The sequence below is a fragment of the Panthera uncia genome, assembly GCF_023721935.1.
Source record: "Panthera uncia isolate 11264 chromosome E2 unlocalized genomic scaffold, Puncia_PCG_1.0 HiC_scaffold_20, whole genome shotgun sequence".
Lineage (NCBI taxonomy): Eukaryota > Metazoa > Chordata > Mammalia > Carnivora > Felidae > Panthera > Panthera uncia.
The window spans coordinates 6,595,667-6,610,336 of NW_026057589.1; the positions used below are offsets into that span (position 1 = coordinate 6,595,667).

The 14,670-nt window shown below is 50.0% G+C and overlaps 1 protein-coding gene across 1 annotated transcript in view; it reads left to right on the forward strand.

Annotated features, from left to right (window-relative positions):
- BEAN1 (brain expressed associated with NEDD4 1) overlaps positions 1-14,670 on the forward strand; it is a 37,125-nt gene that overhangs the window by 10,521 nt on the left and 11,934 nt on the right. The window lies entirely within an intron of this gene.

The following is a 14,670-nucleotide window of genomic DNA, read 5'->3' on the forward strand; positions in this document are numbered from 1 at the left end:
CTCCTTGGAGTTCACTGTCCTAAGGAAACCCTTCCTGAAGCCCCTCATTTACTGATTAATTCATTTAATCTGCTGGAGCCTTGAGATGATTTTGTCCATAACATTCTTGTCTTGGCTCCCTGATGTCCATGAGTCCAGGCGATGGGCTCAGTCAGGTGTACCCCTGGGGCTCAAGGCTGCAGCTCCCTTAGTCTCCACCAGCCCCACCTTCACTGACTCATGCTCCCACCCTTACTGTGGCGTCCCCTTTACCTGTCCCCATGGCAGCCACCTGCTTTCTCTTGTGATGTCCCCTGTGCCCCCCCAAAACCGTCATCACTTGGTGCCACTTGGGAGGACTTGCATAACACCCCCCCCCGTCCCTTCTCCTTGATGAGTCAGGACTGTGAGTCTGTGTGAAATCAAGGGCCTCGCCCTAGGCCCTCCTCTATCTATGTGTCATCTCCCCCTCTACCGTGCTCACTCTAGCTAATCCCTCACCCCCACTCACCAATGTCTGTTCAAATGTGCACCACTGGTTACATGTCACTGCTTGGGGTTGGGGTCCTCTCTTCTAAATGGTGGAAACCTCAGTTGTTAAACCTTTGAACCTCAAGGGACTGCTGCTGTGGGCGGGCACAGGAAGCTGGTGTATCCCGTTGGGGTGGGGCCATCACCAGGTATGCCGTGGGGAAGAAGGGACTGGTGGGATTCATTGTCTCAGGAGCGGTGTTGGGGGGGGGGGGGCGGTATTAGTACAAGCTCAGTAAGTTACTGTTACTGTTGTCACTGCTGCTGCGGCATAATCAGGAAATCGGAGCCCAAGTTCAGGCCAGGTAAGAAGGCTACCCATTCAGGGACACGTTGGAGCCCAGGGACACCTGCCCCACAGAGGGCTAGAATGGCCACATCCTCACCCCCTTGAGCAGCTGGGAATGCAGAAGGCTGGTAAAGAGTAAAATTGGGTTGCTGAGTGTAGAGCGCATTCCAGAACTTTCTGGGGTCAAGCCAGACCCCGCAAAGCCCTGCCTGTCTGCATAAACAGAGGCCATCGGCACAGGACAGCCCTCTGCATACTCACCTCCTGAGGTTAACAGGGTGTGGTCATCGATATTCGGGGCTGTTCAGAAGCAGTTCCTACACATCCCTACAGGCCCAGTGCCTGGCATGCAGTAGGCACTCAATAAATGTCCGTTGAATGAATAAATGTATAGTTAAACACTCTGGATGAGGAGCTGAAAGCAGTGGATGGGGTAGGAGCTGAAGCTCCTGACTGTGCCATCAGATTCTCCCCATGGCTTTGGCTGGCCAGTCCTCCTTTGTAAGATGAAGGGGTGGTCTGAGGCCAGTGGGCTCTGGGAGCTCGGGGCTGCTGTGAGGCTCCACAGAAAGCAAGGGGCACATGTGCGGGCAGAACCCTCGCCCCTCCACCCCACCCCACCCCACTGCTTCAGCCAGTGCAGCTCTACTCACATCTATATATAGGTTGGGATCTGTTCAGATTTTATGGAGAAGGGGTCCCTGGCAATGGCAGGCTCAGCACTGTGGGGCTGTCCAGACCTGCCCCTTCCTCCATCATCCCTCTCCTTCTCTGACAGATTTTTCTTATGTCTTCCAGTCTGACTCCTTCCCTTTCCTCTGGAAAGTGTTCACTGCCCCTCCTTTCAGCAACCCCAGCCCACTTCAGTCTGGCTTCTGCACCCCCACCACACATCCCATTGACTTCTGTGTCACTAAACCCATTCTGTAGCTTCCAGTTCTCCCTGTTGGTCACTTTAGCTTTCTTGAAGACTTCTCCCTTGCATTCCCTGACCCTGAGCCCTCTGGGTTCTCTTCCGGCCCCTCTAGCCATCTGGTCCTCCTCTCACTGTCCACTGGTGGTGTCCTTTGGCAGTGGGGAAGGGTGGATTCTTGCCGTGCCTGCCCCGGGATGCTGGGGCCCAAGCCTCGCCCCTGGCCTTCCCCCTGCACACACTCTAGACCTTCTCATCCCCTCTCTGCTTTCAGCTGAAGCTTCTAGGCCAGCAGCTTCCAAGGCTCTTTCCCAGCCTGGTTTCTGCCCACCTTCAGATTCTTTCTTCTGCCTTTTGCTGCCTGTCTCCCCTGGGCAGCCCATACCTCTTTTTTAAGTTTTTTTAAATTTATTATTTATTTATTTTTTAATTTATTTTTGACAGAGACAGAGTGCGAGCATGAGCTGGGGAGGGGCAGAGAGAGAGGGAGACACAGAATCAGAAGCAGGCTCCAGGCTCTGAGCTGTCAGCACAGAGCCTGACTTGGGGCTCGAACTCACAGACTGTGAGATCATGACCTGGGCCGAAGTCAGACGCTCAACCGACTGAGCCACCCAGGCGCCCCAGGGCGGCCCCTACCTCTACACCTCGGATTCAGCCTGTCCCAGACACAGCTCTTCACTCCAACTGGCTTTGCTTGGTTACTGTGTTGGTTTAGGGCACCACCATGTACTCAGTCCCTCAGGCCAGAAATCTGTGAGGGACCTTCATTTCCCCTCCAACACACCCATCAGCACCAACTGCCTGAGGAGACGGGGAGGGGGTGGGGTGGGGGTCCAAACTGGGTCATCAGGTTGCCATTCAGACTCTGCCTCCGTCTGGGCCACACTTCAGATTCAACCTGGAAATTGCTGCCTCAGTAAATGTTCATCGCACAACCAGACACGTAAACGAATCAAGATGAAGCAGATGCCTTGTGGGCAGCCCCCTCACTCAGACAAGAGACCCTCACACAAGTTCTGGAAGGGACGCAGAACCACAGAACTCCAGACATCCTAAAAACACCTGACACAGGAACATTCTAAGGGATGGAACCGGAAGTACCAGGAGGGCCCTGCCATGAACACACACACTCTTTTGTAACACCTCCTTTCCTGTACTGTGAATGTAGACATCTAATGGAATTTATTTAACTTTCTTAGCTCATAAAATTATCTTTCCCAGTACATGTGAAGATACCAAGGCCCATTAAAACCTGGAAAAGTTAGGGGAGGAGCCATAGCTTGTTCCCATTTGGGTTTCCCTACACCTAATCCCCTGCCAATGGGGAAAAGTCCCCAGAAGGAAAAACAAACCCTAAAGTTTCCTAAGCAAGACCCCACTCCTAGCAGGGGGGTCCAGAGACTGAGGAGAGTGAGCGGGGAAAGGTAACCAGTGTAGGGGGAGAGCCAGGCAACAGACATGGGTCTGCCCAGTTTCCACAGCTTCAGACACTGGGCAAAGCAGGACCGTCCATTGGCCTCTTGGGAGATGAGCAGGAGTTAACCAGACCAGGCTGGGTCAACTCCTCCCAGGCACTGCCCACACTGCACACTCCCCACTCCCTCCACCCCATCTCACCCACCTTGTGGGCACTGCAGCTCATCCCTGGCTTCCAGAGACAGCCCCCTCCCCCAAGTTCTGCAGGTAAGAAGACTTAAGGCAGAGGGTGGAGGCAAGAACAGGAAGGGGAAGCTCAGTAGGCTTCGACCACTGCGAGAGAGAAGTCAGGTCTTCTGTCTGTGAGTGCCAGGCCAGTGAGCCATTTTCTAGCCTTAAGCCACTCTGTGAGCTGGAGGAGGACCAGCCTGGCTCCTCAGGAAAACTGGAGACATGGGAGTCTTCTCCATCTGCCCCCAGCTGGGCAGCATGGCCCAGGATTCACCCGGGACCCAGGTTCCAAGAACAGATGCCTCACAACCTCTTCTTAGCCCCTGGCAGAGTCCTGTGGAGCTCCCTGTGACATGGGGGTGGCCTGCTTCCCACTGGCCTTGAGGGATAGATCTGGGGAAGGAGGGGCTTTGGGGACCCCGGAGAGACTGAGCCTGTACCAAAGCAGGAAGGAGGGGGTTAGGGTTGCATCCACTGATCCACGGAGAAGTCAGCTGGGACTTGTCTCTGCTAAGCTCTTGGGCTGCCGACAGGCTGGCAGGAACTGCAGTCTGGCAGAGCCTCTGGGTGGGTTTGGGTCTCTCGCAGAATCAGTGTGACGTGGTAGACAGTGCTTGGGTTCGTGTACAACCTAGTGCTGACACTTACCAGCTATTACATCTGGAGCAAGCTGTTTAACAACTACAAGTCCCAATTTGCTCCTCTATAACATGGAAATAGTCATACCAGCCTTTTGGTTTGATGTTCAGATTTAACCTGCTCCACGAGGAGAATCTAGCTGATGCCAGACACTGAGAAGATGCTCAAGAAGCTTGAAAGTCCTGTCCTTTTGACCACCTCCTCCCTACACAGCTTAGTGTTACCCACGCCTTTAGTGATAGAGCAGGGAAAACAGAGACACATGGGAATTTTGGAGGTAAATTTGGGATTTGGACCAGATACTACTATTTTCTGCTCTGCTCATTATAATAAGAGTTACCTCTGCAGAGACTTAGCTATCAATAGAAGGAAGGACTTGAGGGCAAGGAACACAAATGACAGGACACGTTCACAATTTGCCACTACTGTTCCTAGAGCAGACATTGCCCATCAATTGCAGCACTCCTTCCTACTGAGCCTGGATGCAACATGAGACTCCCTTAAACACACACAAGCACCATGCAATGATCATTGGCCTGTGGGATGAAATCCCTATTCGTTCCTTGCTGTGGCCTGACTTTGGAGTGGGCAAGAGAATAGCAGAAGTGACTTCAGGTAGACATTTCTCTCTGAGTCTCAGTTTTTTCATCTGTAAGATGGAAGTTAATTAAAGGCTCCACCTCAGAGGGTTGCTGTAAGGGCCAAATGAGATATTGTAGATAAAGGGCTCACAAGGCCTATGATCATTTCTTCACATGGCTTCCTTGAAGCAGTCCTGCAAGGGAAGGATGTGTGTGCTCATTCCACACATGAAAAAGCTGAGCCTCGAGGACAGGGGGAGACTACGCTAGGTGACACAGCTAGAAAACGATGGGGCCAGGGATACAGCCCAGGTGGGTCTTTCCAGGGCTCAATTGTAGCTAAACCACAGATGGACAAAAGGACAAGGGCGGAGTCCAGTCCAGTCCTTCATCCCCACCCCTTGGATGGAGAGTCCACTCTGCAGCAGGACCATGAATGCCCTGGCTACCTGTCCTCAGAGTTCTCTGGTCTGGCAGGGTCTGACTACAGCAAGTGCTCAGCCTCTGATAGCTAATCTTAATTTGAAATGCACATTTTATATTAGACTCCCTGGCAGAAAGGCATCAACTTCAGCTTGAACACCTAATGTGTTCGGTACTACAGGTATTCCCCAGTGTTTGAAAGTTTGAGTTATGCCACTTCACTTTTACAAAAGAGCCAAGTTAGTACCCGTTTTCACTAACTGAAAGAAATCGGAAGACAATTTCGCTTTTGTGGAAAAAGGTGAAAAGTGAAAACTGTTCAGCATTTCTTTCAAAAGCAAGCCATGGTAGAAGCAGCGCACACCCCAAACAGCAAGAGTGGGCCCACCAAGCTCCTTCCCCAGAACCACACCCAGCATCTCCTCATTCAGCCGCCATAGCTTTGAACTCTGTCTGGGAGCACCTGTGCCCTATCTTGATTTTGTGCATCCGTTAGCAAGATGTGTCCTAAGTTCAGAAAAGCCTAAAAGAGGTTATTTTGGGGGCCTGGGGACCCTAAAACCTTTTTTCCCAAGTGAATTAATGATAACTTCTTCTTCACTTTACACCATTTTGGCTATGAAAGGTTTCATGGGAACCCTTTACTTTCAGAGAGCGGGGAAAACCTGTGATGACACAGTACCCCCAGCCTTTGCAGGGCACTCACAGCTGGCAACGTTCTTGCATTTCACTGTCCCCCACCCCCCTTGGCAGCGAGCTCCCTAGGTGATGTCATCCAGCCTCATGGCATTGAGCAGCACCCATACACTGACAGCCCCCAAATTTACATCTCTGGCTCCAGACTCTCCCTGAGCTCCAGACTCATATATCCGACGGTCTGGCCCACTCAGATGTATCTCCACTCAGATGTCTGTTCAGTGTCTCTCCAGAGCATCTCAGATGTAACATGTCAAAACCTTAAATCTTGACTCCCAGTCCCCCACCAAACCTGCCCGTCATCCTCCCCATCTCCGTAAATGGCAGCTTAGTCCTTTCTTGTGCTCAGGCTCCAAACTTGGTCAATTCTTAGTGCTCTCTTTCTCATCCACCACCACTCCGTTTAATCTGCAGATCCTGATGGCTTTACCTTCAAATCGGACTCCATCTTTCCCCCTGGACCCAGGCACCATTGCCATCACTTGGACCACTGTCCAGACTCTTCTGCCACAACCAGGGAGTATTGGAAAAGGAAAAATCTAAAAACTGAGCCCTAGGTTGGTGGAGGGAAAAATGGCTTCTGTATCTAGAAATCTTGTCAAGGGAAGCATGATCTTCAGAGTCGTCACCTGTGGCATCACAGGGCCAAGTGCACTGGGGAGAGAGGAGATGGATTTTCCTGCAAATAGAAATGTGTAAGGACACTGCCATTTCTTTGCCAAGAGCTACCCTAGATTAGCTACCTGAAACTCAGCTCTGCCTGCACCTGGAACTGTGCCCAGGGTGACTGGGAAAAACTGGTTGTCCTCTGTGATGTCACTGCAGAAGCGTGCAGGCCCGCTTGCTTTCCAGAGAGAAGAAAGAGGCCCCAAGAGAGACAAGTCACATGCCCAGGGACCCGCCAGGGGAGGAGATAGGATTCAAAAGCAGGGCTTCTGGATCTAAGCCCAGGGCACTGGCCACACTGATCCCTCTGGGAGCTTGAGTACATTTCACCTCCCAGAGTCCTCTCTCTTCGCTTCTCTCTACATGTAAACACCACGTCCCCCATCAGCCCCCTGACGGTCGGCTTCTCGGGGCTGCTCCCTCTGCCCCTGTGCCACAACTGGACTCCATGTCTGTAGGTAATCTCTAGGCCTTGCCAGAGACGGTCATTCCAGAGCTATTCTCTGCCCATCCCCGGGCCCTTCATCCCCTGGATGATACTTGTCTCCCCTAGGAACGGGGTTAAAGGTGAGGATTGGGGAAGGGGTGTTGCAAGAAAAACAGCGAGAATAAAATTTTATCAATGTAAAAGCCAAGGTGGGCCCCTTTTAAGATGGATGGCAGCCTTATTAAGAGTTTTTGTCTATTTTTGAAATTTCAGGTTTTTGATTCAATGAAATTTAAAGGATTGCTCATGAAATAGTTTAATTTTTTTCAAAAATCTCATTTCTTTGAGATAAAAAGCGACCTCCAACATTTTAAAGTATTGACAGTGATCCCAACAGTTTAAGTACTGTCCTTACCATACATGTGGCTATTGTGCGTGCAGCGTGTCACTGACACTTCCTAAACAATGGGAGTCATGGCACCGTGGCACTCTCCTGTGTTCCCCTCACAATGGGGCAGGGTGATCAATTATACCTGCACGAAACCAGTGCACTGGCATATCTACCAAGCGTAAAATCCAATTATCTAAAACAACATGACTCTCAAATTCTCAGACACTATGTAATTTATAACTGGATTTGTATATTCAGAAACCTGTGGAGTATTCTTTGAATTCTTTTCAAATATAAATTATATTGAGTATTAACTAAAAACACTGAACTAAATAGCTTAACCACAAGAGGGGCTGAAGTTTGGTGTATGATTCAATGAATGTTTACCCATCATTTCAGTCTCAATTTTGGCTCAGTCGTAGCACATCCACCCATTTCTCTCACGGTAGAATTTATTTTTAAGTGCACAAGAGTGAGAGGCCCAGCTAGACACCATTGTCTTGTTACGAGGGCCACAGGGACGGCCAGCTGACAAAAGGCGCGTGAGAGGGGAAAGGTGCACACGGCATTTTCCCCTTGTTCAGCAGCAGCTTTGACTTAGAACAGAACGCAAAAACATATTATAAAAACAGAACAAGGGTCTGTTTCTAGGTTTGATTGAGTCACCAAGGACTTCACTTCTGCTGCAGAAGCCATTGCAGGAGGGAGGTACCAAAGGGACACTAATACTAAAACATAGGTGATCAGAGGCACCGAAGGCACTGGTTACGTGAGGCATCATCAAAAGACAGCCCTGGGTAAATATCGCACGTTTCCTGTCAGCTGCTAAGACTTGTATTTTTCCAACCGAAAAGCAATCCTGCAGGACTTTTTACTTATCACTTGTTTGGAGAAAGGCTGTCTTAGGTCCCTTCATTGAACATGAAGCCTAGATTCCCAAGTTAGTTTTCCTGTATCACCACAAGACGTACTACACTCTGTTAACACTGTTTGACACTGACCTGTTGTAATTGACGGTGTCGCTATTCTCTTGGGTATCCCGCAAAGAACAAACCCATTAGAGGGAAACAGCTCATTGTGAAACAGTGGATTGTTCCACAAAGATGTGAAGAAGGACTCTTGCATCTTGGCATCTATTAACCACTTCCAGGCATCCGTACAGACAGGAACCTCCATGGGAAGCATTCTCCAGTGTCCTGCGCAGGTTGCAAATGATGAATATATTTAGAAAGTCTTTCACAACTTTCTTCCTGCTCCAGCCATGGCCTTGATCCTGTTCCCATCTCAGTCCTGGGCAGCTCCTTGGCCCCCTGCCCACCTCCCATGAAGCTCAAACTCCTACCAAATATCTTTAATATAGCCCAACTTACCCATTTTTTTTTTATGGTTAGTACCTGTGTATCTATTTAAGAAACCCAAGGTCATGAAGATACACTGCAGTGTTTTCCTCTTGAAGCTTTACTGTTTTGCCTTTCATATTTAGATCTATGTCTAGGGGATATTCTTAAGATTTTAAGGTTTAAAATCTTGAGTCTTGAAGTAATAGAGGTTCCAAGGGGTGAACTGCTCAGAGGGTACTGCCTGCAAGAAGCAGGGCCAGGATTTGAACCCAGGAATATGTATCTTACTTAGCTAGAGCCTAGGACAAGATGCGCTGGCAGGGGAGCTCTAGGTTTCCCCCCAAGGAAGGTGGCTGAGGAGTCATCCCTTCTCCCAAAGGACCATAGGCCACTCACATCAGGATACAGAATACTGGTGAATAAAGGGCCTGATACTGGGGCTGGTTTGGCTCCTAAGACGGCTCAGGGCTGCAAAGCCATCTTGGGGGGCAAACATCCCATAATGTTCTTAGGAATTCATGTTCCATGAACCACCTGCTGAGAAACTCTTCCAAAGCTCTGTGGTTCAATGTGATGTTGACATGCAATTAAGATCACTGGATTTATCATGGCCAAGAGGTCTCTGGCTTTGCCTAGTCTGTTAGTTTTTCTCATCCTACTTACTGAAGTGACATATTAATAGATTTCCTGGTCTTAAACCATTCTTGCATTCCTAGAATAAGCCCTCTCTACATATGGGATACTATTTTTTTTTCATTTAAAGATTTTTTTTGTTTTGAGAGACAGAGAGAGAGAGGGAGAGAGAGAGAGAGAGGGAGAGAGAGAGAGAGAGAGAGAATCCCAAGCAGGCTCAGCACTGTGAGTGCAGAGCCTGACGTGGGGCTTGATCTCACAAACCACGAGATTATGACCTGAGCCAAAATCAAGAGTCAGATGCTTAACTGATTGAGCCACCCAGGTGCCCCTGGGATATTATTTTCCACGTGCTGCTGCCCTCATGCTGGTTTCCCAGGTGCCCTTGTAAATTCTGGGAGGTGAGGGAACCTCTGTGGAGCAGGGGACAAAGTCCCATCACCTGTAACGTTTTCCAGGATCAGAACCCACAAAACCAAAAGGCCAAAGCAAAACTTGAGGAAGATGATACTGTGGCCCAAGTACACAGCCCTAGCCTGGCCCAGCTATGGTGGGAAAGCCGGGGATAATTTGCAGCATTCATAAATTTAACATTTTATCTATCAATTATTCATTGAACTTCCTGGAAAGTCCATGTTGTAGTAAATGGTCGTTTTTCCAAGCTATGATTTTGAGTCTTGTAATGCAAGCTGATGAGTGGGCCAAGCCAGCCCCCCAGCATCTGCTTCTCAACACAGTTCCACGATTTCCTACTCATCGAGCATGACAGTGACTCACCTGGTGTTATATAACCCTGTGTTCTTTGTGGAAAATAGCCTAAGAGCCAACTCTAGGTGTGGACAAAAGAGGAAGGAAAATGAGGAGATCAGGGCCAGTGATGATTCTAGCAAGAAAATGAGAGTTTGGTGTGGGTTCAAGTGGAAAGCCTAATTCTGTCATGGCTTTGGTTCTGGAACATAGGCCAGTTCACCATTTCTTCTGCAGAAATAGGGAAAAGTGGTTTGTGATGCTGTTACAGTGAGTTTGCCAGCCATTAAATAATCCATCAAACCAGAGATAAAACCTTAGTGAATGATGACAAGACAGTAAACTTGCAGAATTTAGATATGTAGAAGTACATGTGAGTTAATTTTGGTGAGTTTATTTAAGTGGCATCTTAATAATATCTTACATGGTCTCTTAATAGTGGAATAAATCACTTTCATCTTATATTTATGGAACCATGAAAGGCCTGTGGGTAGTCACTTATATTTCCCAGTTATTTTTTAATGCAGTGGTTGAAAATCTTCTAGGCAGTGGAGCACTCTCCTATTACCCCTGATTTGGAAATCAGATGGAAGCAGGGCTCTTCTGTGTGAAGGGAGAGCAGTGAGCTTCATCCTGTACCAGCCTTTCCCCCTCAGCACTGGGGCACCTGTGTGGGACCTCTTGCCTCCCACAGTTTGAGAGGTTCATTTTCATCTGACTCATATCATGTCTCCACTGTTTAGAACATGTCCAGGCATGGACTACGCACTTAGTATTGGTGAGTGGATGAGTGGATGGATGGATGGATGGATGGATGGATGGATGATCAAGTGAATGGTGAGTAGATGCCTAGGTAGGTAAATACATAGGAGGATGGATGATTGGTTGGCTGAGTGAATTTATAGAGGATTGATGGTAGATGACTTTATATTCCAATCTTTCTATCTACTATAATCTGCCCCACTTGTAATGCCACAAATGGCCAAATAAAAGGTTTCAGGACCCTGACATGACATTAGCTGACTTCTTATAGAGATGTATCCTCATTATAAGAAGAATCCTGTACACCAAGTAGCCTTTTCCTCACCCCCATAATCCCAACATTCAGCTGCCATCAAGATGACATCCTACAGGCTCGCCCCAGGAGCACCTCCTCTTTTCCTGAGCTCTGTTGGCACCTCACCCCTCTGTGCACCTTCCTCCCTCCTCTGATGTTGTCCTGCTGGTTTGTCCCCCAAGACCCAGCACCCCTGCGTGGATGTCCCTGACCAACCCCCGGCACTCTGACATCTCTCCATCACAGTTGCCTGGCAACCAGAGGATAGGGATCAGGAAGTGGGCTGAGAGGCCACCCTAAAAAGCAGAGAAGGAGACCCAGAAATGCCTAAGCAAGTGGGCCTCCCTTGCCGTGTCTCCTGCCCCAGCCCCTCTCCACATCCCTGCTGGGAGGCTGGGACCAGCCAAAGGCGAGCAGAGAGAAGATAGTGCCTGAATCCTCTTCTCCATATTCTGTGCAGTGACCGCACAGCCTCACCCTGGTGATGTTAGCAGTATAGGAAGAAGTACACTGCCAAGGCCAGACTTGCCAGGGAAGTAGACCTGTGACAAATGTCTTCAGGCTTTTCTGTGACAGGAGTCATCAGTCAGATTTGAGTCTGTGGCCCCCCTTTCTCTTCTAGCCAGCCTCTCAGAGGGGGCGGGCAGGACTCTACGTCTAAAGATGTTAGCTTAGCACCTCCAGTGTCTCAGTGCCCTTTCTTTGTCACTGCTCCTCAGGTGGCTTCAGTCTGCAAAGACCGCCTCCCTGTACAGTCCCCAGACAGAGGGACTGTAGAGCTGCCTGTACACTACACTCAGCAAGGACTTGATAATGATCATCAGCCTCATTTTCCTTACCCTACATGTTCCCCAGACTGAAGCCAGCCCTGACCCCATTCCCCTGACACAGGACTGGATCTTCCTGCCCCTCCTCATACCCTCTGTGCTCACCTGGCTGCCACCACCCTCCCCACCCCTCTCAGACCCATTCACCCGCCCTGGAGGGAGGACCGTTTGAGAATAAGTGTCTCTTTGGACAGCTGGCAAGCAAGTCCAGAGAGGGCAGAGGCATGCCAAAGGTCACACAGCAAGCGAGTGATAGAACCAGGAACAGAATCCAGTTCTTCCACCTCTACCCCTACCACGTCCTGCTCTCTTCCCCTGCTCTGTGCCACTGTTTGATGAATTATTAGACACGCCTGGGTTCAAATCCCAGATCTTCCATAAAACTAGGGCAAATCTTCAGCTCACCAAGACCCAGTGTCCTCCTCTATAAATGAGGGGAACAAAGGCATCTGCACAGAGGAGAAGCAAGCCCTAGACTCAGCTCCACATCCAGGCCTGGGTCATGTAGAACCTTCTGACTCAGTTGTGGTTCCCAGTCCCAGCCCTGGACCAGAAGTCTGGAGGCAGAGGCTTCTGCCTAGCACAGCAGTGGCCATTGGACCCAGGCACCACCCCAGCCCCAGAGAGGGCTTTGGGACCCCATCTGCAGAGAGGGGGGAGCATCAGGCCTGTCTCTGAGGCCTGCTCTGGGCACATCAACTCGGAGAGGCAAAGGAACTCTCTGCAGTGGCCTTATGCCCATCAAGTGAGATCAACTGAGCCCTGCTCCATGCTCAGCTCTGCACAGTATGGGGCCGCGGGCCTCAGCCTCCTCCACCCCAGCTCTGTGTTCACGTGGACCCTGACTGCTGCCTCCTCACTGGTCTCCCACTTCCCACCCTGCCCCCCTTCTGCAGCCAGAGGGCTCTCCTAAAACACTCTGAACACGCTCCTTCATCCATGTCTCTTCTTTGCCCTTGGGATAAAGGATAACTCTTGATTCGACATTCAAGATCCCTCATGGTCTGGCCAATGTCAGCCCCTCTAACCTCAGCCTCCACCTCTCTCATGATTCCTCAAATGCACCGAGCCCTCCTTAGGGGCCCCACAGTTCTTCTATGGTGGAATTTGCCAGACTGACCATTGATCTGGAGCCCACCCCAGACCCTGACTCCTCAGGTAAGCCCTGATTTACTCCCCTATATGATAGCACCTCCTCCATTCCAACAATCTTCCAGTGCTTGTAAACAGCTGTAGATCCCGTGTCTGGGCTGGACAATTGGGTGAGTGATGGGAAGAAGGAAGGGCCAGTGGGTGAGTGAGAATGACTGAGAGCAGCTCACGTGGTCCACCCCCACACACTCAAGCACACAGAGCAAGCCGACTCTGACTTCCCTCCATGCCATTCAAATGGCTCCTGGGCTCCCTTTCTGTGCTGGCCTCGCCCAAAGCACTGGAGAAACCTGGTGACAAGACAGATAGGACGCACGTCCTGCCCTCCAGGGGCCCTCAGCCCACCAGGAACCAGAGCGAGTATTAGTGGAGGCTTGGGAATTGCATAGAACAGGCTGGATCTAAGTTCTGGCTCCACTTTGACTAGATCTGTGCCTCAGCTTCCCCATCTATAAACTGGGGGGAAAGACAACACCTACCTCTCAGGTTGCTGTGATGGTAAATGAGATAATGGTGCTTATAAAGGGTGTAGAGCCTGACCGGTCCTGATAGATCCTCAGTGAGAGCTACCATATCATTCACATTGTTCCTTGGTGGGGAAATTGCCCCAGGGCCCCTCATCACAGTCCCAAGCACACCTCTGGAACAGATGCAGAAGATAGAAGATATACAGAATAGGGGGCCCCTCCCCCAGCCCTCGATTGTTTGCTCCTCTTCCTGAATACCTGCTTGCTGCGATCTGTCTCTTCCCAACACGCACTGGCTCCCTTCTCTGGAATCCCGGTGTCTTATCAGCAATGTTCAGCTGTTGATATGCCTTCACCCTGGATAAGCCATAGGTCATAGCCTGCTTTGACTATAATAAAGTGATTCAGAAGCAGCAAAGCATCATTTTAGGGATAGGAACATTTTCATTTATCAAGATCAAAAAAAAAAAAAGAAGAAGAAGAAGAAGAAGAAAAGAAAAGAAATGAGCTCTCAGAGCCTAGTGCCTGATAATCACAGAATAGCACCTTGGCTAAGAGCATGGGGCTTAGGCTGCCCACTGCCCCAGGTCCCTCTGTGGGCTATGTGACTTTGGGCAAGTTACTTAACTTGCCTGGGGCTCAGTTTCCGCACCTATTAAATTGAGGATCCCATCACAGTCCATCATGAGAATTGAGGTAATGTAGTGTGTGAGACCTACCGAGCATGGTGGGGGACACACAGTAAATGTCCCAGAGACAGGTACCTACTCCTGGTGGTATGTCGAGCAGGGTGGGGGGAGGCAGCCTCTCAGGGAAGAGATGGTATTTTGAGGTACAATTTCCTTTTGATCATGGGCACTTGTAGGAGGAGCTTGGGAAGAAAGTTCAAGATAGAGGCAAAGCTTGCTTTATCCTCTGTCCTTGTGCAGCTGGTGTGCGGTGGGCAGAGAGGCAGAGGGGTGGGGCACAAGGGCTGTCAGAGAGGTCATATATATCTTGTTGATAAAATGGACACTGTGTTTAGAAATTGGGAGACTTTCCCTCATAATTTAAAGCAGCACCTACCTCTGCTGGTCACGGTAACTGGAAGATTAATTTTTCAACTGGCCATGCAGGCAGGCACCTGTGCCAACTGGCTCCATCTGCAGGCACGGGTGATGCCATCTCTGTGCCCAACTGGTAATGAGACAGGCACTGCCGGGGGGGGGGGGGGGGGGGGGGGTGGGGGGGCTCTCATCTGATGCCAAGGCCGGGGGGGGGGG